The sequence below is a fragment of the Strigops habroptila genome, chromosome 5, assembly GCF_004027225.2.
Source record: "Strigops habroptila isolate Jane chromosome 5, bStrHab1.2.pri, whole genome shotgun sequence".
NCBI lineage: Eukaryota > Metazoa > Chordata > Aves > Psittaciformes > Psittacidae > Strigops > Strigops habroptila.
This window is the reverse complement of record NC_044281.2, coordinates 50,214,541-50,236,265: the sequence shown is the minus strand read 5'-3', so window position 1 is coordinate 50,236,265 and position 21,725 is coordinate 50,214,541. Positions and strand designations below refer to the sequence as shown.

At 40.8% G+C, this 21,725-nt stretch overlaps 1 protein-coding gene across 1 annotated transcript in view; it reads left to right on the top strand.

Moving 5' to 3' along the window:
- GPR39 (G protein-coupled receptor 39) overlaps positions 1-21,725 on the top strand; it is an 85,961-nt gene that overhangs the window by 5,404 nt on the left and 58,832 nt on the right. The gene's annotated exons all lie outside the window — the stretch shown is intronic.

Sequence of the window (21,725 nt, the reverse complement as noted above, 5' to 3'; positions counted from 1 at the left end):
TGTTGCTACATCCTCTACTTTTCTTTGTACGCACTTCCAGTTTGCCTTTTGGAGCAATACCCTTCTGTTTGCACAGCAGAAGGGTCCCACTGCATGGGGCTGCTAGGCACTGTGGGTGCTTTGCTGTTTGCCATCTGGCATCTGGGCAGCGCTTTTCTGTCTCCTGGCCATGATGAAACATCCATCCATCCTGAGCACTTCCTTCCAGGAAAGAGAAATATCAAAGTAATCTGGCTGCTGTGAAAGTGTTGAGGTGGATGCACTAAAGCACTGCTGTAACTGCATCAGTTGGCAAGAGCCAGAGTTGCAGCTGGACTTATGTGACTGGAGAACCTGCTGATACCAGCGCAGCACCGTCAGTTTCCCCATGCCAAGCAGGGCAGATAATTCTCCCTGCTGTCTCTTTCCCATCACTACAGTACTGCAGCTTTTCTGCTGTAAGACCTTCTGATGTATGACTAATTTTACCTACATGCCTGAACAGCAAGTATCCTACAACTTCTTTATTGAGCAGGGAAGGGTGTTGCTTATCAGAACCTATGGCAGTGCCTCTATCTTAAGAAAGACAGTGGTGTGTTTTCTTTTTTCTTTGGTCTAACACTTAAGTATGTCAAATACACTGAGAGTCAGCCTGAAGACAGTAGCAGTGGTGGTTTCATGGGATGTGGTATGGTACATGTAGCTTCAGGTCTGGTCTGCTTTATGGAGCAATAGCCGCTAGAGGCTTTATTGAGACTCTGGTAAGTGCCATAGAAGGAGAGTCCCTGCCTCAATCCAAGTAAAAAGGACAAAAGGTAAGGGCTGGAAAAGCTAGACAGAAAGAGGTCAGTGACCTGAGCAAGGCCACAAATGCTATGGAAAGCCACAAATGCATCTGCTTAATCTTGTGCTAGTGCCCTGTCTTCTGATAAAACTTTGAATTGGAAATTAAAAAGACCTTTTAGAACTTAAGATGAAGTACCATTTTTTACCCATATACTAGTGCTGGCAGATTAATGTTTTGCTCAGAATAAAGGTATTGTGTGTAGAAATAGCCTTTCCAAAGATCACTAAGGGAATGTATTTCATAAAGCACTTGGCAAATGGGTTTTCAGGAAGTAGATTACTTCAAGTAGTTGTGAAAAATACGTGGTTGTCATCCTCAGATGACTCAGGCACAGTATTAAGTTGACAATGGTAGGACTTGTGTTACAGGAAAATTAGATGCTTCTTCATAGGCTGGAAATTGGCTGGGTTTTTTCCTCACTGAAAAAAGTAAAGCTTAGGGACAGAACAAAAATTGGAAGAATAACCTAATTGATTAGATTCTAGAATACAGCTCCAACCCATGTTCTTTAAACTTGGTTTCATTGACTCCTTATCGTTCATTGCTTTAATCATTCCACTCAGCTGCCTTTCTTCAGTGACTTTCTTGGAGAGGTGCCTGAAGATAAATACATTGTAGGCTGGATATAATTTTAATCTCTGTGTTTTATGTGGTGTCTCCATCCATATATTTCCCTGAGCAGGACTTCAAATTATGCAAGGCAAGTAGGAGACTGAATGTACTGAAATGGGTAGCAGGGGCTGAGCAGGTAAAATAAAACACTTAGACAAACAGGCCAGGGTCTAGCCATTCAACTGAATGGGACACCTACCCTCTGACTAGTAAGATTTTGCTTTTAGGTGCTGCTTCCTGGAAAAGAGATAAAAGCAGAGGATTTACCTACTGGTGTTCACTAAAATTTGCTTTCCTCTTCTCTGCAAAAATATTAACCTGGTGTCAATGGCAAAACTGATCAATGCTACTGAATGCTGGTGGCACAAAACCGAAGCTCAGCTATTCAACAGATGACAATGGAAAGACTGCATTCAGGGATCATGGCTTCTCTAGGCAATTGTGTACAAACAATCTCCTTCAAAGAACTGTGGGACTTCTGTTAGGTTAAAAAAAAACAAACCCAAAACCAACAATCAAAAACATAGCCACAGTAAAATAGACTCAAGGCGAACTTCCAAAATCAAGATATCTCTATGTTCAGTTTTCCCACACTATAATTTAAAAATGAACATAAGCAGAAACCAGCATAATTTTTCTCCCTGTTGTACAGAAAGCAATTTATCTACTTCTGCTTTAACCGGACTTGTGTAACAGAAGATTGTGCTTTTGGCTTAAGCAGACAGTCTTCCTTTCCTCCTACGCCAAGGGATGGCACAGCGGTACAGAGAGAAAAAGAATGGAAGAATAGGGACTAATTGAGGCCAGCACCCCCAGGGTATTTAAGACTTTTGTAGTTTTAATGGAAAAATCTATGTGTGATTACACTTTGCGTTAGAGTACTTAAGAATTGCTTCAACATGAAAAGCCTGCAGCTTTAAAAACAACCTAACTGCAAATACTGTAGTCAGAGAACCAAATTCACCACTAGTGTAATCCACATAATTCTCCATATGTGATATCCTGACAGATATAGGCTCTGTGGACATATGACCGCTGTCTTTGTTTCCATGTACGAGAAGCTCATGACGACGATAAGTGCTTAGTGAAAATCATGGCCATGCTTCTGTCTTTCACCTAATGCCTACAAGGAAACTGGTGTTTCACCTGGTCTGATAGTGAGCTATAGGTGCTGGTGTGCTGCTTCAGCTTAGCTCTTCCTGTGGCACATGCAGCACAAGTATCTTTCCTCTTCTTTACTATCTGTGTTGTCCAGACTCTAAGTGGATAGAAAAGATTTCTTAAGTACTTCTGCTCTATATTTGCCTCTACCCAAAGTCTTTAAGCTTAATTAAAGACTGTTACTAGTTTTGACCTTAAACTTAGTATTATTAATCTTTCCCCCTCCCCTTCCCCTCTCTTTAATAGCCCTATTGGCCCTCAGTTCTTCTGGAACCCCTAGGTATATATTTAAAAGAAGGAAGGAGGGAAATGCAAGTAACATCCCTTGCTTTGGCAGCATGAGCCAAGAAACAGGCAGGGAGCTGCTGCCTTTGGGGAGCTGAGGTCTGGCTGTGTCATCTCAGCTTCTGAAAAACATGCTCTGTATCATGGCAAATCCTCTCTGGGACATGCTTACAAGAAGCAGCCTTGGAAGCTGTCTCTTTAATTCTTTGGTCAAGAGGCTATTGTCTTAAGCATTAATTTTCAAATTTCTCTCTGTTTTCTTGCTACCTCTTCTGAGCTTACAACCTCATTTGAGACACCATCTCAAATGTAGATTGCTCTTGCAACTCCCCAGTTTCAGTAGATAGTAGACTCATTTGAATAGTAGATAGATGACTCATCTGTGCCAAGTACACAGACGATTTATTGAAGTCTTCACGTGTGAAAACTAAATGCATTATCTATTCCTCTATTGTTTCATATTGCAATTATATCACATTTCACAAAATAAAATGTTTTGTTTTCCTAGCTGATGTTACGGCCATTATCTTTAAACAATGATTGCTGACCTGTGAATTTTAATGGAAGAGAGCTTTAATATCTGCACATTTATTAGTAATGTGAAGCTTTCAATTTAGTCCTACATAACTTCTTGGTTTCCTAAAGCCAACATTTGTGTTAGAAACTGAGAACCAGCGAACAGGTTAAAGATTATTTTCTTCCCTTTCATTGTTGCGAGTTCCTAAACCTTCAGTTTTACTGGATAGGTAGTACAGTTGAAAAACTGTAGTTTCTCCAGTAGTAGAAGGAATTTTAAAATTATGTTTTCCACTAAAAATAAACAGTTAAGATTTCAACTTAACATCTGGCACAATGTGCTGTAGCACCTTTTTATCCTTTCTTGAGAGCATGATAACTGTGTTTATGCTGTTAGATGCCAACCCTATACTTAACTGAGAAAGCAGTTATCTTTCTGACCTCTGTTGCGGATGCATGAGTAATATAAAGGTCAAAATATTATGGATTAAATGAGTCTGCCAAGAACATCTTAATTGTATAAATAGTGACTTACAAGAAAAGGTGAAACTGAGAAAGAGGTCTGGTATTGTTATGAGCTAACTTTTCCTTGTTTCCCCTTAAGCTGTTTTAAGCCAGTGGTGCTTGTATTTAATTCTCTCTTAAAAGCACTTACTATATTTGATCTTATGAATTTTTTTAAAAAGGTATTTAGATTGAAAGTGTGGCTTTTGGGGTTAGAGTTGGGGATATCTCTGGCAGCAAGTGTATGCTTGTAACGGAAACATGTAGAGAGAGTTCTGTGAGCACTCAAAAACCAGTTGACATCCACCTGCAAACAGGTGTGCTGTAATATGTAATAATTACCAGGAAGCTAAACTTTAGTTGTGAGTATAAAGAAACCCAGACACAAAGGTATCCTCTGTCAGCATAAATGGCTTTTTTTTTTCTCCTGTTTTATTAGGTAGCATCTGTACAGATAATCAAGAAGCTGTTCAATCTCTAGCTGAGCCCTGCAAAAGAGCTCAGATACAGCCCCTTTCACAGGGTAGCCTAAATATTTTGTCTCTGTTCATATAGCGTTTCTGCAAATCCACCCTGCTTTGCTTCTCCATGTAATATTGCCAGCATGCTTTTTGTTGAATGTAATGATTGTCTTCTATAGCTAAAAGAGGGGCTTTCTTGCACTCAAGTCTTTTGTATTGTGTCCTGATTGCTCCTTCCTAGAAAAATCCCTGGAGTTCAGTATATATGTACCCCTTCCAGTAAATGGCAATAACCATAATTATTCTGGCACTTTTTCCGTAAAGTGTAAAATCTAAATTGTGGAACTTAATGTTGTGGAGGCCAAATCTAAAAGTGGGCTCCAAAAGAGATTAAATGTAACCTTGAAGGATAGTGCTGTCAAGAATAAGATATAATTTCTACCTTAGGAAGTCCTAATATTGCTGAGTGCCAAAAAAAAATAGCGAGAATAGTACAGAAAAATCCCTCTATGTTCTTTCTCCCACAGATATCTGTGTGGGATCATCACAGAATGAAATGAACAGAGAGATGAGTCCTAGGTCTGTCCCAGTATGTCTGCTCTTAATCTGAAATTTTCTGTATATGCCAAAATAGGCAAGTAATCAGAGCCTGCCTTCAGCTAGGCACAGGAACATAAGCTTTTGAGATAGTACAACAAGATGATGAACAAGAAAAAGAATAGATTAAAATGCTCTCCCTCAAGTTTTGGTTATTTTTTTCCCCACACCCCTCTCCCCTCCCAAACATAAACTTTTCTGGAGAAAAATGTATTCATACTGGTTGTGGTTGTATTTCTCTGTGTGTTTGTGTGCACCAAAATGTCTCATTTGATAAGCTCCGGTATTCGTTGATTTTTTTTTTTTTTAATTCTTGTGCCTGATATTGTCTTTCCAATAAAGAAAACTTCTGAGCTCTCTGATTTTGAAAATGAAACTGAACTTAAATTTGTCCCTTAAATGCATTAAGAATGAAGGTCCTTACCAACTGAGTCTCTTAGTAATGCTTAAAGATATCTACAGAAAAGAAGTTCTAGAAACTGCTATAACTGAGCCAACAATCAGAATTAAACTTCTAAGGTAATTAAAAATTGCAGTACAACATCAATAAGGTACACAGAGAATCAAACAGTCTTTACAGTGGACATGACTTTAACGTGTCAGGTTTTTAACTGTTAGATAAGAACTAACTGCTCTGGTGAAGGACAAACAGAAGTTAAAAGCAAGCATGCTGATTTGTTTGCCTTTGCCCTTCAGACAGTGAAATTGCTAAAAGCCTTACGACTTTCTGGCACAAGTTTATTCAACAGATCATAGAACGGTTTGGGTTGGGAAGGACCTCAAGATCATCTAGTTCCACTTCCCTGCCATGGGCAGGGACACCTTCCACTAGACCAGGTTGCTCAAAGCCCTGTCCAACCTGGCCTTGAACACTTACAGGGATGGGGCATCCACAGCTGCTCTGGGCAACCTGTTCCAGTGTCTCACCACCCTCACAATAATGAACTTCTTCCTAATATCTAATCTAAATCTTTCCTCTTTCAGTTTAAAGCCATTCCCCCTTGTCCTGTCACTACTTGTTCTTATAAAAAGTCTCTTTCCAGATTTCCTGTAGTCCCCTTTAGGTACTGGAAGCTGCTTTAAGGTCTCCCCAGAGCCTTCTCTTCTCCAGGCTGAATAAGCCCAGCTCTCTCAGCCTGCCTCCATAGGAAATGCACTCCAGCTCTCTGATCATCTTCGTGGACCTCCTCTGGACTCGCTCCAACAGGTCCACATCGTCCTTATGTTGGGGGCTTTTCTGGTTTGATTCTCATCTGTTTGGAATCTTTCCAACCGATTGAAAGAAGTGCAGATCTAAAATGGATGAAATGGGTTCTGTCACAAGTCTTCAAAAGATGGCATTTAAGTGATCTTTTTGTCTTGAAAGCCAAAACACTAAATTTCTAGTGGTAGTAGTGATGACATCAACTCCTGCCAAAATGTGTAGAAGCATTTACTGGTACTTGCAAATGTACACATCCCTTTGAAAGTCTTGGACAATGATTCTAGGGGGATAACTTAGCTACTGAAGTATAGTGGGTTAAAGTATACCTTTTTTTAAACTTGAGCATTTGGAAAAATGCAATATCAAACTACCTGTGTTGAGGCTGTAGAAAAAGGTGATTGGAGATGTGGAGACAAACTTTTAACACAAGCTAAAATGAGGTTGTATTGTTTCATGTAGCAAAATGAAGAATACGGCTGAAGAATAGTTGTCTTTACATACATCGGGGTAATGAGTACCAAGGAAAGAGGAAAATCTAGTTTGTACCCTCCTTCGAAAATCTTGCAAAACTGGTTCAGTAACAGCCATATAAAGAGTGACTCTGGGTACAATCATTCTGATCTCATTGTGCAATGAGTTAAGCTTAGCAGTCTTTCTCGGTGTCTTTAGAAACTGACCAGGGAGCCCAGCCCGTAATTTATCACTCCTTATGTAAAGGACTTTGCAATTGCCTTTTCAGTTGTAGAGCCAAGGACTTTCCCTCCAGTATGCACAAATATTCCTCCTCAGCTTAGAGACTTGAGTCTGAAAGTTGTAGTACCCATGATCAACTCTGAGTTTACAGAGCTTTAAATCCATGTTGAGTATAGATCTGCTAATCTGGTCTATTAAAAAAAAAAAAAAAGAAACAGCAATGGAAGAGCAAAACAAGAGAGTTCTTCTGAAACTGCTATCTGCTGGTCTGGTGGGTACGAGGGGCCATCATCCCTCAGTTGGAGCAGTCCCTGAGCAAAGCCAGAACAGATCTGATCTCTCTGTGCCTGTGGAGGTTTGTGAGTGTATACCTCTTTTCTCTTTCAGTGCTCCTCTTGTGCCCTTTCCTAAAAGATTTTCCCCACCTAGTGTACTTGGAGGCAGCCTTGGGAGTTCATTATTAAAAGTTGATGTGTGGAGTTTTAAACTTTCCATTGTCTTGATTCCCTTCCCATTCCTGCTCGTCTGTATGTCTACTGAATTCTAAAAAGCTTTTTGATAGCAACTTGAAATTCAGATATCCCCTTTTAATTTGTCTTCTGGTCCAAGCTAACATTTAAATGCATTCTTTTCTATTATAAAAAGCATATTGACAATTTAGGAAACATTGTCCTGCAGTGCAAATGCTCTGATATTACAAAATATTGCCATGTTCTCTGCATTGATATAAGTGATGGCATTGGCACAAGAGCTAATGGGTCTACAGGGGCCATGAATGTCTGAGTACAGACATAAATGAGAAAATTTCTAATCATGAGAAGGACATGTTCAGGGACAGCGTTCCAAGTGGAGAGCTGGACCAAACAAGTTCAGTGTCTGGGGTAACGAATGCCGTAATTTCGGCAAGTCCATGATGTGGTTGCCTGTGCTGGGAGTGGAGGTGTGTCTCTGGTCATAAAGCCCAGGCCTCCACTGGGGTGGAAGGAAGAGGTTATGTTTATTGCTCCTTGGTGTGGCGCTTTGCGACTCTGTATCCCCCTTTGGGAGGGTGCTGAACTTATAAAGAAGGTCCAGCAAACTTACCCAAGCTGAACATTTCTTGGCAAATAACCTGTTGCCAAAAGTAGGCTTTCAGAAAGCTAGCCTGGGACCACACAGCTAGGCGCACACATGGTCTGTATCTGAAGGATCCTTTTCCTGCATGTTTTGGTCTCTGAATCAAGAGCAAAATACCACGTGTGCTGCTCCTCCTCTTGCTGCCACAGATCCACTCTGCCAGCCTGCCCTGACACCCTCCTTCACAACCTACATGGCCATCAGTCTCTGTGCCAGATGACTGGTGTTCAAAAGCCTGCCTCCAAGTCCCTATCTCCAAGAGAGAATTACTTTAACCTTATCAAATGGAGGTGAAATTTAAAATGGCTTAATGTTTATTTGCTGACAGGCAGGATTGTCCTCTAAATTGACTGTCACGTAGGACCAAATCATAACCTCTTGTTGGCCTTCAATGAAACAATGTTAAGTTTGGGGAGTGGGGATATTATTTTAGCCTCCCTGGATGTATGGATAGCATTCTCATTTTGAAGTTTTATACAATGAAGTTACATTTTATATTTGCATAATTCAAATAGATGAAATCCTCAAACAGGCACAGAGACTTGATTTCATTAACTTGGGATGCAGCCATTCCCATCTCTCATGCAAATGGCAAATACCTTTCCTGTAAGTATACTTTAAAGATTCATTTCTTTTTCTAATCAAGTGGTGCAATCCTACCCACAGGAAGCAGAATTGATTTCTTTTCCCTTCAGGCTGAATAGCACAGACCTTATTTGGGTTAACTTCTGTCATGAAATGTAAAGTTAACCCTTCTATGTGCTGTGAATCAGCTGAATATGTTCCTGTTCACTGCTCTAACACACTGAAAATGTACACAGTGTAGTTGTCCTGTAAATGTAGCCGTCAGCTCAGGGAAGCTCTGCCTATTGTCAGCAAGGATCTATTTCCACTGAAACCCTGACCTTGAAAGCTTGTTTTTAAATTTCCTCCTGGGCCTTGAATGCTGTAATTGATATGGTTGTTTTGGGTTTAGTCTTTAACAATCAAGGTGAAGAATTGCTCCCAGGTCTGTTACGATGTCGAAAGAAGGCTGCTTCCCCACACTGCATGAGCGGTGTCAAAAAGCCACAACGGGCTCTTACAGGCCTTCCACAAGGCACTGACGTTTCTGGTTGGAAATGAAAATGGGGCAGAAGTGCTTCTTTCTTGGAACTGGTACCTGTGCCTTGCTTTCTATGGGAAATGAGAGCACTCCACTGCATTAATGCAATTTTATAGCCCTCAATAGAGAATTAAAGTTATCTGCTGATGGTCCAAGTTGCCTTAGGGAATAGTCCTTCACACCGTGTAGTCTGAGCCCATGGCTGGGACTCCTGTCCATAGCAGTGCTCAGAATTTCACTCTCTACTCAGATATGTGGAATTGTCCACATATTTTCTGGTTCATCTTCTTCTCTCTGGTTTGCTATTTCTGGTAATAAAGCTCTGCATCTTATTTTCTGTCTTTCAGATGTATCACTTTTCACTTCAATTGTCTTATATTAGTTGAAAATGATAGCCTGACCCTTGGATACTGTGCCGCTATGCTTCTCTGAAACATTTCCCAGTGCTTTCATTGAAAGCAGGATGCTCTGCTACATTCTAATGAAGAACTGCTTTAAAAACAGCAACAACAACAAAAAGGGAAAAAACGTATTTTTCTTGGTAATTTTGGATGCTTAGTTTTCTGGTTCTCTTTGTCTTAGAACATAAAGTAGTGATTGGGGAGGGTTTTGTTCTCAGCACTGAAAGTGAATTTGTGGTGCGGTCTCTGCCTCTCATGCTCTCTAGCCTGTAGAAGGAAGCAGTAGGAGGTCAGCTGCATTGAATGGCTCAAGAAAAGCCAAGATGTCCTGGGTTTTCCTCTTGTATTAAAGGAAGATTTTATTCTGTAACTGGCACTAATTAGTAAACCCTCTCTTAAGTGTATACATAGTGTGGTTTTTGACCTCTGAAAGTCCTGGTGTGGGGAGGCACACCAAGTAGCAAGCAGTGAGATTGCTCGGTGTTTTGGTTTCTACACCGGATGTCAGCTGCCTTTCACAAACAACTATAAAAGTTCAGCACTGTGGTTCCCAAGAGCTTTTGATCAGCCTGGCTTTACTGCTTCATTTAGTTAAACTTTGCACTTCCTCTTCAAACCTCTGAGTTGCGCAGGGCACCAGTGGGGAATGCAAGGCCCGATACCTGGTATTGCTCAAAAGAAGCAGTAGACTGGGGTATAGTCTGTCTCTGCTTTTCTGGGGCTTCATGTGACACCAAAAAATGTGGCTTTTTGATACCAGGGAATGCTGAAACAGTCTATATCAATATATACCCACAGATGTGTATATATATACATACATATATAGGAGTATTGACTAATTAGGAGTAGCCATTCTCACCAAACCATTTGTTGTATCTCAAGGCATGAGGAAGTGTGAGCAGCTTCTTCACACTTTGGACTTAACAGCAGCCCAGAGCCGCCTTGGTTGGCAACATGCTGCATTTTACAAGAAAAGCAGCCCAAAATAATAGGGCCTGAAACAATTTCCTCATCTTTATCTACCTGGAACTTTTTGAGGTTTCTTTTCAGTTTTGGGGTGGGTTTTTGGTTTGATGGTTTGTTCATTTTAATCTTTAAGAAGGCTCAGCTCTGGGGGTCCCAGCTTTCACCCTGAGCAGCCACATTTTGGAAAAGCTTCATTGAGCAAAAGCCCCAACAGTACAGAGTACAGAGTGAGGCAAATGCCATGCTTGTTGGGGTGCACTGGAGATCAATACACTGAATTCAGTAAGAGTAGCATTTCAGACTTTTGGTGACAAAAATCTTGACGACTGAACTCTACTTTGAAGTCACTTCAGGTCAGGAATAATTGCTATCTTTACATCACCATCTTCAAATTTTTTATCCCTTGAAGCAACACTGAGAAAGTCAGCGTCCCTAAGCTTCAAATGTTCCTTATTTAATTTTTGTACTATTTTAATGTATCGATGGTTCTGATCATTTTTACTCAATATGGTTTTGAGGTGAAAATACTGAGGTGTGAAAAAATTTGTTTAAACTGAACATCATGCTTTTGATCCTAGGACTGATGTTCTATAGGAGGAATAGAAACAAAAATCTCATGATAACCCCTCTGCTTTCCTAAAATAGAAAATCTGCCTAGTTAATGAATATAAATGAATGTACATTCACTTCCTCTTTTGAGGTTACTAAAGCTGATTAACACTAGGTACCACAATTTATTTAAAGCAGTTGCGTAATTATTCTGCTTCCTATCCCATGAACATGTAACTTATTTATTATTGAGGGCTTGGGGTGTTTTTTTAAAGTGTATCCTTGAAATCACATTGGGTACATATCTTTGTCAACATCAGAGTTTTAAAATAAGTATTTTATAATGAGTTATTCTGGTATACATGCAAAGAAGAAAAATTGGGCAATGCTATGGATATTCAATAAACTGTGATGCATTGTCTTACAGAAAAGGACCTGAAATCCTTAGGAGTGAAATAATGTATTGACAATTTGGGGTTACACAAGTAGAATTCAATATTCAGCATAATTAAATTAGAAATTGATAGCTTCAGCAAAACAAAACAGTTTTTCATACAAAATTTAAAACAGATGAAGCTACTTTGCTTTCTTGTGACACTGGGTGGATCAAGGTGCTTTGGCTGACAGTTATTTTCCAGCAGAAAACTTCATCATAAAGTGACTTGCATGTGTTAGCCTTTCCTGTTACGTTAGTCTATTCAGAATTTATGCTCTGCTTGCTAGTAGAGGCTGCCATAGCTTCTGCCATGTTGTTAGTTATACCAAGCAGGTTGAGTTACTCAGTCTAGATCCATCTTTCCTAAAATTGCATCTTCCCTTCTTTCTAACTGTACATTCTCAGGGCTGAGAAAGACAGAGAAGTGAGCAGACACTGACTGCAGCTGGAGGTGGCCAGGAGCTGTGCGGTTGTGGCGATTTTGCAGGCTTGTTCCTTGTTATCCCTTTTGTTCATTTTCATAAGCTAGCTGTTGAACAGATATCCCTTTAACTGAGTTAAAAGTTGTTCTCTAAGTTTGCATAGTTTGAGATATTATCAGAGTCTTCTTTGGACTGGGAGCACTTTAATTCCTCAAGCTTGGTAATTGTCTGTAAGCGTATGTAAAACTGTATGTGAAAGAAAAGAAACACTGAGATTTAAGCAAAATTATTATTTTAAATGTGGTAACACCATATTATATTAAATATCACTTCAGTATGAAAATTCTACTTCAGGGTTAATGACTAAATAAAAGGCATCTCTAGGCAATAAAAAATGGAACTGTTGACGTGACCACTGTTAACAGTGTAGAGAGTTGAAGTGTTAGGTCTGCCTTCCCACAGGAACACATGCATAACTCTCATTAGTACATGCAAGTTCTGTGTATGTACCTGTAGAAAAACATACACCACTTAAAAGCAGGGGGAAAATCAAAAGGAATCTGCTCTGGAAGTTTCCCTGCCAAAGCACTCGAACCTCATCTAAAGCGTATTATGGGACAGAAAGAAGTTCTGCAGCTGGTGAACTTTATGGCAAAGTTTCATTTCATCCTCAGACCAGTTGTAAAAAGACAAGTTGAAATAAATCTTCTACATTCCACAGATGTGCAGACAATTCATGAATAAAATGTAATTTTGCAAGCAACCTGTTATGGCTATCGTAACAGGTAAAAAAAAAACCACCAAAGTGGCTGGATGCTACTCATTTTGAATCACCAACTTCTGAAAACAATGTTATCCAGTAGCCTATCCTGACTTAGCAGAAGTAGTATTGATTTATACAAACATAGGTACTTCAGTGATGTGATTTATCTATTGCATGGTAGTATTTTGGAGCCCAATCTGACACCAGGGGCACAATGTAAATGCACTGTACAGACAAGAAGAATCTCTGTCAAAACATACACCATTTACTTAGAACTGGAAAGAATGGTAACAAGGAAGTTTGACGTATACAGTTGATCTTCTCTAGCTTTTATTAACACAGCTATTGCATATTAAATGCATATATTAAATATTTTGAATTTAGGTAAGAAATGTTTATTGACCAAAGAAAAGTGGCCCAGCTATTTCTGAGAACTATGGGCTATGTGACAACTATGTAGCATGTTTGAGGTAATTGAATTTTCCATGTCCTGAAAATGCACATGGAAGAATCTTCATTGTAAAAACAATTCTTTTTCTTCGAAGAGTTCATCATTACCAGGAGCTCCAGCATGTGTTGCATTTTTTAAGATACTCATTATGTGTTAGTAAATGAAAATGAACTGCAATCAGCTGTCAAGGAGAGATGGATTTGAGTAGGAAGAAATGCTGCTAGTACACTTTCATTGTCAGCCACCTCTGACGCTGGTGTTGGAAGATGAAGAGGATTATTTGCACCAGCTCGTAGCTGCTCAGAGGAAAAATAACTTCTGTGTATTTGCAGATTACGTTAGACATAGTCTTTGCTTCTCTAAAGAAAACTCCTTAATATAACTTGCATTGAGGTTCTGAAATGCAGCCTGTTCGTATTTCTCCCTTGCCAGTAAAAACCTCATCTCTCCCTGATCTGCATTTGAACAGTCTTCATTTTTATCTCTCTTAGATAAGGAACACAATCTCTCTTTCTCTCTCATTTGAGCACTGAGATGTTGGGAGGGGTTTTTTTTTTTCTTTTCTTTTTCTCATCTTGAGCCTGTGTAATAGCCCAACCATTTGCTTTACAGTGTCTCTGGTTTGTCATTGAAGGGCAGCCATATTTCCAAATTGACTGATTACAGCTCTCCTGCGTGAGTCTGTTTTGTCTGATTGTGTCTTGGAGTAACACAGGGACAGCCTGCAGGCTTGTTTGTTCATAGCCCTGCACATTCAGACGCATGGGTGCGTTAAATGTCTGTGCTTTATGTATTAAGGATGGCAGGCTTCCTGTGATACATAGGATGTAGTCTTACAATTTCCAATATGCAGTTTCATGTGCAAAATAGCTATTTAGAATATAGAAAAATTAAGATCGCAACGAAATTGTACAGTTCAATTCAGGCACACATCAGTCCACAGGAATAGCCATTTGTGTGAGTGATGTGGGTGTCCCTTTAATGTTTGCTGCACAACCAAATATTTGGATTTTTGAAAAGACCAGTTTTCTGAGTCCATGATATCAAGATGTTAAGAAATGAAGCTGAAACCTCTCCTTCCTTTCCCCTTCTTCTACATCTTCCACCAATATGCCAGTTCCAGGTCAATCAGCAATCAACGAACATGCAGGATTTCTGAATGGGATAAATGCACGCAGTTTACTACTGGCACTTGATTTGAGACCAAACATGAATAATTAACTAGCTGTTGGAGACTGATCTTCCTTTTTGTCTTAACTGAAATCCCTTTCTCCTCAGCTGGCTGAAGAGCAGTCTGTGAGTATGTGCCTGTAGCTAACACAAGAAATTGCTTCGAAGCCTGCGCTCCCCGAATGTCTTCCCTGCCTTTAATTTGGTAGTCTATAGGTAGAAAATATGATTATATACACTGTAATTTCATAGTATCATAGAATGGTTTGGTTGGAAGGGACCTTAAAGATCGTCTAGTTCCAAACCCCCCTGCCATGGGCAGGGGTACCTTCCACTAGACAAGGTTGCTCAAACCTGGCCTTGAACACTTCCAACCTGGCCCACGAACAGCCCAGCTTGGCCTTGAACACTTACAGGGATGAGGCAGCCACAACTTCCCGGGGCAATCTGTTCCAGTGACTCACCATCCTCACAGGTAATCTGAATCTCCCCTCTTTCAATTTAAAGCCATTTCCCCTTGTCCTATCCCTACATGCCCTTGTAGAAAGTCCCTCTCCAGCTTTCTTGTAGGCCCATTTAGGTACTGGAAGGATGCTCTAAGGTCTCCCCCGAGCCTTCTCTTCCACAGGCTAAAGAACCCCAACCTCTCAGCCTGTCTCCATAGGAGAGGTGCTCCAGCCCTCTGATCATCTTCATGGCCCTCCTCTGGACTTGCTCCAATAGGTCCATGTCCGTCTTACCTTGGAGGCCCCAGAGCTGGATACAGTACTCCAGATGGTGTCTCATGAGAGCAGAGTAGAGGGGGAGAATCACCTGCTTCAACCTGCTGGTCATACTACTTCTGATGCAGCCGAGAATATGGTTAGCTTGCTGGGCTGCAAGTGCACATTGATGGGTCATGTTGAGCTTCTCGTCAACCATATTGAGCTGCTCATCAACTAGTTGACAACTGATCTAATTTGACACAGGATGTTTTCCCCTTGAATGTCCATAAGACAAAAAGTGATGGCAATGTGTCCACCACTTTATGCTTCAAAGACAACTTTGTCTTTGTAGGTTATAAAATCCTAAAGCCAGGATGTCTCATGTTCATAAAATCTATGGCTCCCTCTTACATCCTAGCCGTAATAGGTTTTTTTACAGCTCTTGTGCTTTTCCTCAAGTGGGCAGGACAGTTGCCTGAAAACAAGCACCTAATCTGTTGACCAGAGCTATATGTGTTGCCTGAAGAAGAGCTAATATTGTCTGCTCTCTTGTTTTGGAGCCTAACCTAAGAGGACTTTCTAATTCCCTTATTGGAGAAGGAGGTGGCAGCTTCATAAAGCCACATTACTTGTTAACTGTTACAGATGAAGCTAATCTGAAAACCAGCAAGTCTTAGTAACAGAAAGGACTGGACAGAAGATTTTCTATATGTGAAATTGCCCATCCATAGCATACTAAAGATTTTATTCCTTTCAAAAGTCAGGATTCTGACTTCAACTAAAGCTTTTACAACTTCAGATTTTTATCCTACTGTCCAGCTGCCTCTCTTTCTTTCAGAGAACCAGTTAAGACTTTATTTTTACATCACCTTTTCCATGTCCCAGCACCGTTCACCAAAGTATATGCATCTATACTGAGCAGGGTTATTTATTATTTAACCTGCTTGCAGTTAGGGTTCTAAACTGGAAACTAGTTTTACCCCTTCATAGTTATGGAGCAAATAGCAATTTTCTCAGTGTTCAGTAGTAGCAAACTCTCTCCCCCATTCTTCCCTTCTTCCCCTAAATCAATCATTAATAAGATTTAATTTCATTCCCCCAGCCCCTCCCTTAAGTTTTTCTGTCTTAATGGCACCACCACAGTGATTTTATTTAACAAGTTTCATTCTGTACAGCTTTTGAAATAAACATGTTTACTAGCAGTACTTTGCTAAATTTGTAATCATTACACTCGGGGACTATGCCCTCAGGTCGTCTGTGTTTTGGCTATAGAAAGATTGGACAAGGACTTCAAATGGTGTAGCTGGAAGAAAAGCCACCTTCCCAGTATTTTTTTCTTTTCTTTTAAAAAGCAGCAGAAATTAATGACACACAAAAAGATTTGTGTTGCAGAAAGCTGGAAAAAGGGTTTCCTTCCATTTGTATTCATGACAGCTTCTACATATCCAACTATCAAAACCTATTATGAAGAGCTGTATTGTAGTGTAGATAGATTTTTATGCTTGTCATAATACAGATCTATAGGTAAATTTGTCAACGATACATCCACATGTCATATTGCCATATTTCTTATAGAAAATGTTCTTAATGATAACTACCAAGTTACATATTCTTACTGTGAAAGTCTGAGTTTATTTGGTTGCTCAGTTTTAAGAAGAATGTTTTAAATAGTGAGGGTTTATTCAGTTTGGAGCAAATTTAGAAACACAACATTGAAACCAAAAGTAATTTACTGGGCTAGTTACTTTTTGCATCCTGTTTTTTAATAAGGTATGCACGGCTGAACAAGCTTCTTTCTATGACTTCCAGTGCCAGATTTTTCTGTGCTTTCCATTTATACATGACTTGTCCAACCCATGTTAACGGCTTATTCTGGAATGAATTTTGACAGGTTGATGAAAAACCAACCTTTCTTGATTCCCATTTTGAAGCTAGGGTTAGATTGAGCTCTAGGGCTGTCTTTAAAACCTAAAAAAGAGAGAAAACTCCTCTGTGTGCTTTTGTTAGAAAATCTCCTGATGAAAGGAGTAACTTCCTCCATTTCTTCAATGTTTTAGTTCTCATCCTGTCCTCCCTCTCCTGTTTCTCTACTCCCTGTTATTAGCTGAAATGAGACCAAGTGTGGGGTGACCACGCAGTAATAGAGTGTGAGGGAAAGGAAGGAGGGAGAGGGGGTGTGGCAGGGGGGAGAAAAGGTCACCCATTTGTCTCAGAACTGAAGCTCAGGAGTTTTTTTCTTATCAAACTGGAGATATTTAGAACAAAAATTTTGTTGTTTAAAGGTTGGGTTCCCCCCCGCCCCCCACAAAGATTAAAATAAATATTCTTGGTCTCTTAAGCTCAGCACTTAGGAACATGAAGCCCCTAATGTGTCAAGAAGATAAAGCCAAAAGGCATTGCCATGATCTGCAAAACCAACAGCTGGCGTGTCCTCTGTTCCTCCCACCCCATAAATAGCAAACCCATCTGGGGAGAAGGAGGAATAAGGGCACAGCCTGGTTTGAGAACTCTCCAGGTTGTATCACATCCGTGGTGACCCCTCCTAACACCCACTAATACACTTCTCACATGCATAAGCCCAGAGGCATACACCTCCTGTGGTACCAGAAATTACTACTGTTATCCTTGAGCTCTGACTAATTTCCTTTCCAAACATAAGAATGACGTCAACCTGTCTGAAAGACAAACTAGGTAATGCCAACAGGAAAAAGAAATCCAGGTTAAAAGATGGGCCTCTCTTGCCCCTGGCAAATCAGGGAGAGCACGGGGAGTGCCTTGATACAGGTGCCCTGTGGAGTTGACAGGGCCCAGTCACACCCCGAAAGCTTGGTATGTGAGAATGGGATGGCTTAGCCAATGTAATTCAGTTACTGCATGCTGACTTGTCCTGTGGGCGGTTGGAGAGCCACCCAAAATGTGCCTCTGTGTGAGATGTGAGGCAAAGGACAACTGCTGTTCCCCTCACATGCTGTTTGGCTCCTGACTCTGAAAAGCAGCGACCTTTCTCTGCAGTGATTAGCAAGGCCTGATTTTCAAATTGACATGTATTTGTTGACATGAAAGCAAAGCTTTTGTATGGACATTGCATGTTACATGTACAAACAGCCAGTGTGGTACCTGCTGTATGGTTTGGCAGTATTGGGCTGGATCTGCCCACAACTATAAGCCTACTGCAGGTGAGATTTCTGTTCAATTTCTGCAACTGTTTCTGGATTCATTTGCCTCTCCTGATCAATCCCTGTCTTTGCAGGCTCCATCATAGCTTCTGGTCTGGGTTGTGAGCACATGTAAAAATCTGCAAATTAGCTGATTTCTGAGACACAATGCTTAGTTTCCCTGCTGAAGGACTTGTGTTCTCAAGAAAAAGGTATAAGTCTAGTCAGAGGAGCTTTTCTGACTCCATTTTACGAGGTTTCCTATGTGTTTCTTTTCTCAAATTGCCCTGCAGGTTGAGCTACTATTCCATGTTCCCTGTCATTCATCTCCAAGTACAGCACATACTATGTGTGTTCAAGATGAACCCAAATTAGGTCTGTGTCTGCAAGGGAGACAAAATAAAAAGAGCAAACTAGTTTAATTACTCCCCATTCAGATGTAATTCAGTTGCATTGCACTAAGAAAAATAAATGCTGCTGGGATGTTATGAGACAATTAGTAAGATAATGTAAAATAGTTAATACCCCCTGTGTCTGTGAAAGAATGCTCTCCTCTCTGCTTCCAAGTAGTCTTGAAAGGGTTTTCTGCATTGTATTTCTAAGCAAGAATATCTTTTCCCTTGGAAATCCAAAATGGTTGTTTCTGGTTTGGAAATCATACAGTTCAAAGAAATCACATTGGTGCTGAGCCAGGCACAGGGCACAGGCCCAGGCGCTGTGAGAATACTCCTCCTTTGGGAACGAAGAGTGATAGGTACACTTGCTCACCCAGCAGTTTTAATTGCTGTCTATGTTTCCTAGAAGGCACATGTAAATGCATCTTTGGGTCTTTCACAGTAGCCATTTGAAACATTCCACAAATATCTCAGGCACTCAAAATGTGTTACAAGTATCTTTTATTATGTTCAAGATGGTGGACTTTTTCTTCTTCCACTGTGACAGCAAAGTTAGAACAGCAAATTTGCCCGTAAGTTGTCAGTTGATCTTCCTAGCACCCATCAGCCATAAATGTTTGTCCCTTAGCTATGGAATCTGAGACTCCAGCTCTGCTATAGTCCTCCTCAGTGACCTTGTTCAAGCAGTACACTCTCCCTGTGCCTCGAACGCTTCTGCACCATAGGGATAATGATTTCTGACTCCTTTGTAAGTGTGTTTTATTTGCTACAGTAGAGTCCAATTATCCTGGCTTTTGCCACTGCATGAATTACCAGCTACCAGCACCCGTGGGCAGAGCACAGTGAGCTTGAGCACATGTGTGGGCATTAATGCAGATTTCCTCATTTCTCTTGTTTTGAAGTTCTTCCCTTGGGTTAAGCAGTTGGGGATTTTTTTTGTCTGTGTGTTATTCTCTCAGCTGTGCAACTCCCGTTAAAAGTCAACCTCTCTGTGCAACTTGATTGAAAAAAAGTCCTGTTTAATGTGAGATTAGTTTAGGCTTTTGTACTTGATTTCCTTGGGACTCTAATGGCAGTCTCAAAAAGAAAATCACCCCTGAGAATGTCTAGCACTTTGGGTTTCACATAAATGTAATCCTATTACCCCAGTCTAGGCCATGCAGAACTATTTGGTCTGAGGTATACATCAATCTAGGAGAAGTACGATATACTGAACTGAAAAGAAGGCAGATTGGACATATTTCTTAATAGCATAACACAATGCAATTGCCAAAAGAAAGGCATATGCTTCTGTCCTGCATTACGTAGTGCCTGAACTGAGTAATTTGGGGGGGAGAGGGAATGAAGTCCTTGCAGGAAGGGATTTTAGAGGTATCTTCCCTGGAGGCCAGTTTTGTAAAGGCATGCCATCTGGTGCATTCAAAATGCAAAAAGATTTGTTCTTCAGAAGTCTGAGCCAGGGATAAAAGTCCATCCCTGCCAGGGATGGCTTAGCAGTATCCAGAGAGAAGGATGAGTTTTATCACAAACAGCGAAATTCTCCTTTTCCTCCGCCCTTAACCTCTAATTCAAACATCAAATAGACTGATCTTACTGTAGCTGCTGGTTTCTGTAATGAAAGTTTCTGATGTCCTTGCTTACTGTGAACTGAGCAATGAACTGTTTCATTACTATTTCTGCTTTGCTTCCAGGCACCTTCATTTTACATAGAGGTCAGAAAGGGGTTAAACACAAATGCTGACATTATCCCAAGCAAAGCCTGTACTAGGATTCAAACTGTCTGCTCCTCCCTTGCATGCCTTCAGCAGCAGTCAGACCACTACTGTGGTGCAGAAGCTTGTGGCTGCTCTCTGTATCAGCCTCAGTATTGGCACCTCTCAGGCCTGAGCTGTAATGATTGACTCTGTTTGCAGAATCAAGCGGTTTTTTGCCCTGTGCCTTGCAGGGTAGATAGAATTATAGAATGGTTACGTTTGGAAAGGACCTTAAGATCATCTAGTTCCAACCCTCCTGCCACAGGCAGGGGCACCTCACACTAGACCCAGTTGCTCAAAGTCCTGTCCAACCTGGCCTTGAACACTTCCAGGGATGAGTCAGCCACAACTTCTTTGGGCAACCTGTTCCAGTGCCTCACCACCCTCACAGTGAAGAATTTCTTCCTTATATCTAACCTGGACTTCCCCTGTGTAAGTTTAAACCCATTATCTTTTATCCTATCATTCCATATCTTGAATGGTTGAATGTTAGCTTGCCTTGGAGATGCTGGTGGCTTTGGTAATGGAAACCCTTAGTGCATCACTGTCACAAATGAAGCCCCCAGCACTGGCCACTTCTAAGCTGGATAGGGTGCTGGGACATCTAGTCTAGGTCATACTTTGCAAAGGAAGGCTGGGCCAGATGATCCTTGAGGTTCCTTCCAACCCATTATTCTCTCAGCAGAGGCTGGAGGCCTGCAGGAGGCAGCCACTGGCTCATGCTTTCTCCAAGTTCAAGCTGTTCAGGGCTTCCAGTGTGCTTACTACTCCTATCAGATGGGCTCAGGCTACTCACAAACTGACCAGCAGAATATGTTGTCTAAGTACAAGTTAAGATTTTACAACAAAAGATGATGTAACCACTGAATAAGAAGAAATTATTGCATTGTGCCTGAATACTGAGGACTGTGATCACAGCCTTGCAGTTCCTGCCACAGTTCATGGCAGGGTGTTTCCCTCTGGAAGCTGGGTGTGGGAGCTATAAGACAGGAATCTTGAAATACTGAGCAACAATGCTGATCTCTAGCTATCAGTGCCATGTATCTCTGCGCCTGCACAAAAGCAGTAAGATAAGCGTGTGGGCTGAGCCTGTTTCACCTCAGTGGAGCATAACGCTCCCATGGCTCCCCAGGTCTCAGGTGCGCTGCATGCACAGTGCTGTGGTTCCCGTGGACTACTATCCTGTAGCCATGTCCTAGCAGCCCTGGTCCTCACTGTTCATGTCCACAGAGCTTCAAACTTGTCTTTATTTTGTCAACTTGAACTTCTTCGTAACATGCAAGCAAATTGATGTGCTAGTGAAATCTGAATGCTGTTGAACCTCTTCCAGATGTGTTCTTTTTTTTGTCTAATCAGATATAAAAGAAAAACTAACCTTAATCAATTACTTGATTGAAAAACATGTCTTACACTGGCTTTTCTCATACTAGGAAAAAAAATCCTGTCTGCCAAATAGAAGATGCCTGCAGAACCTCACAC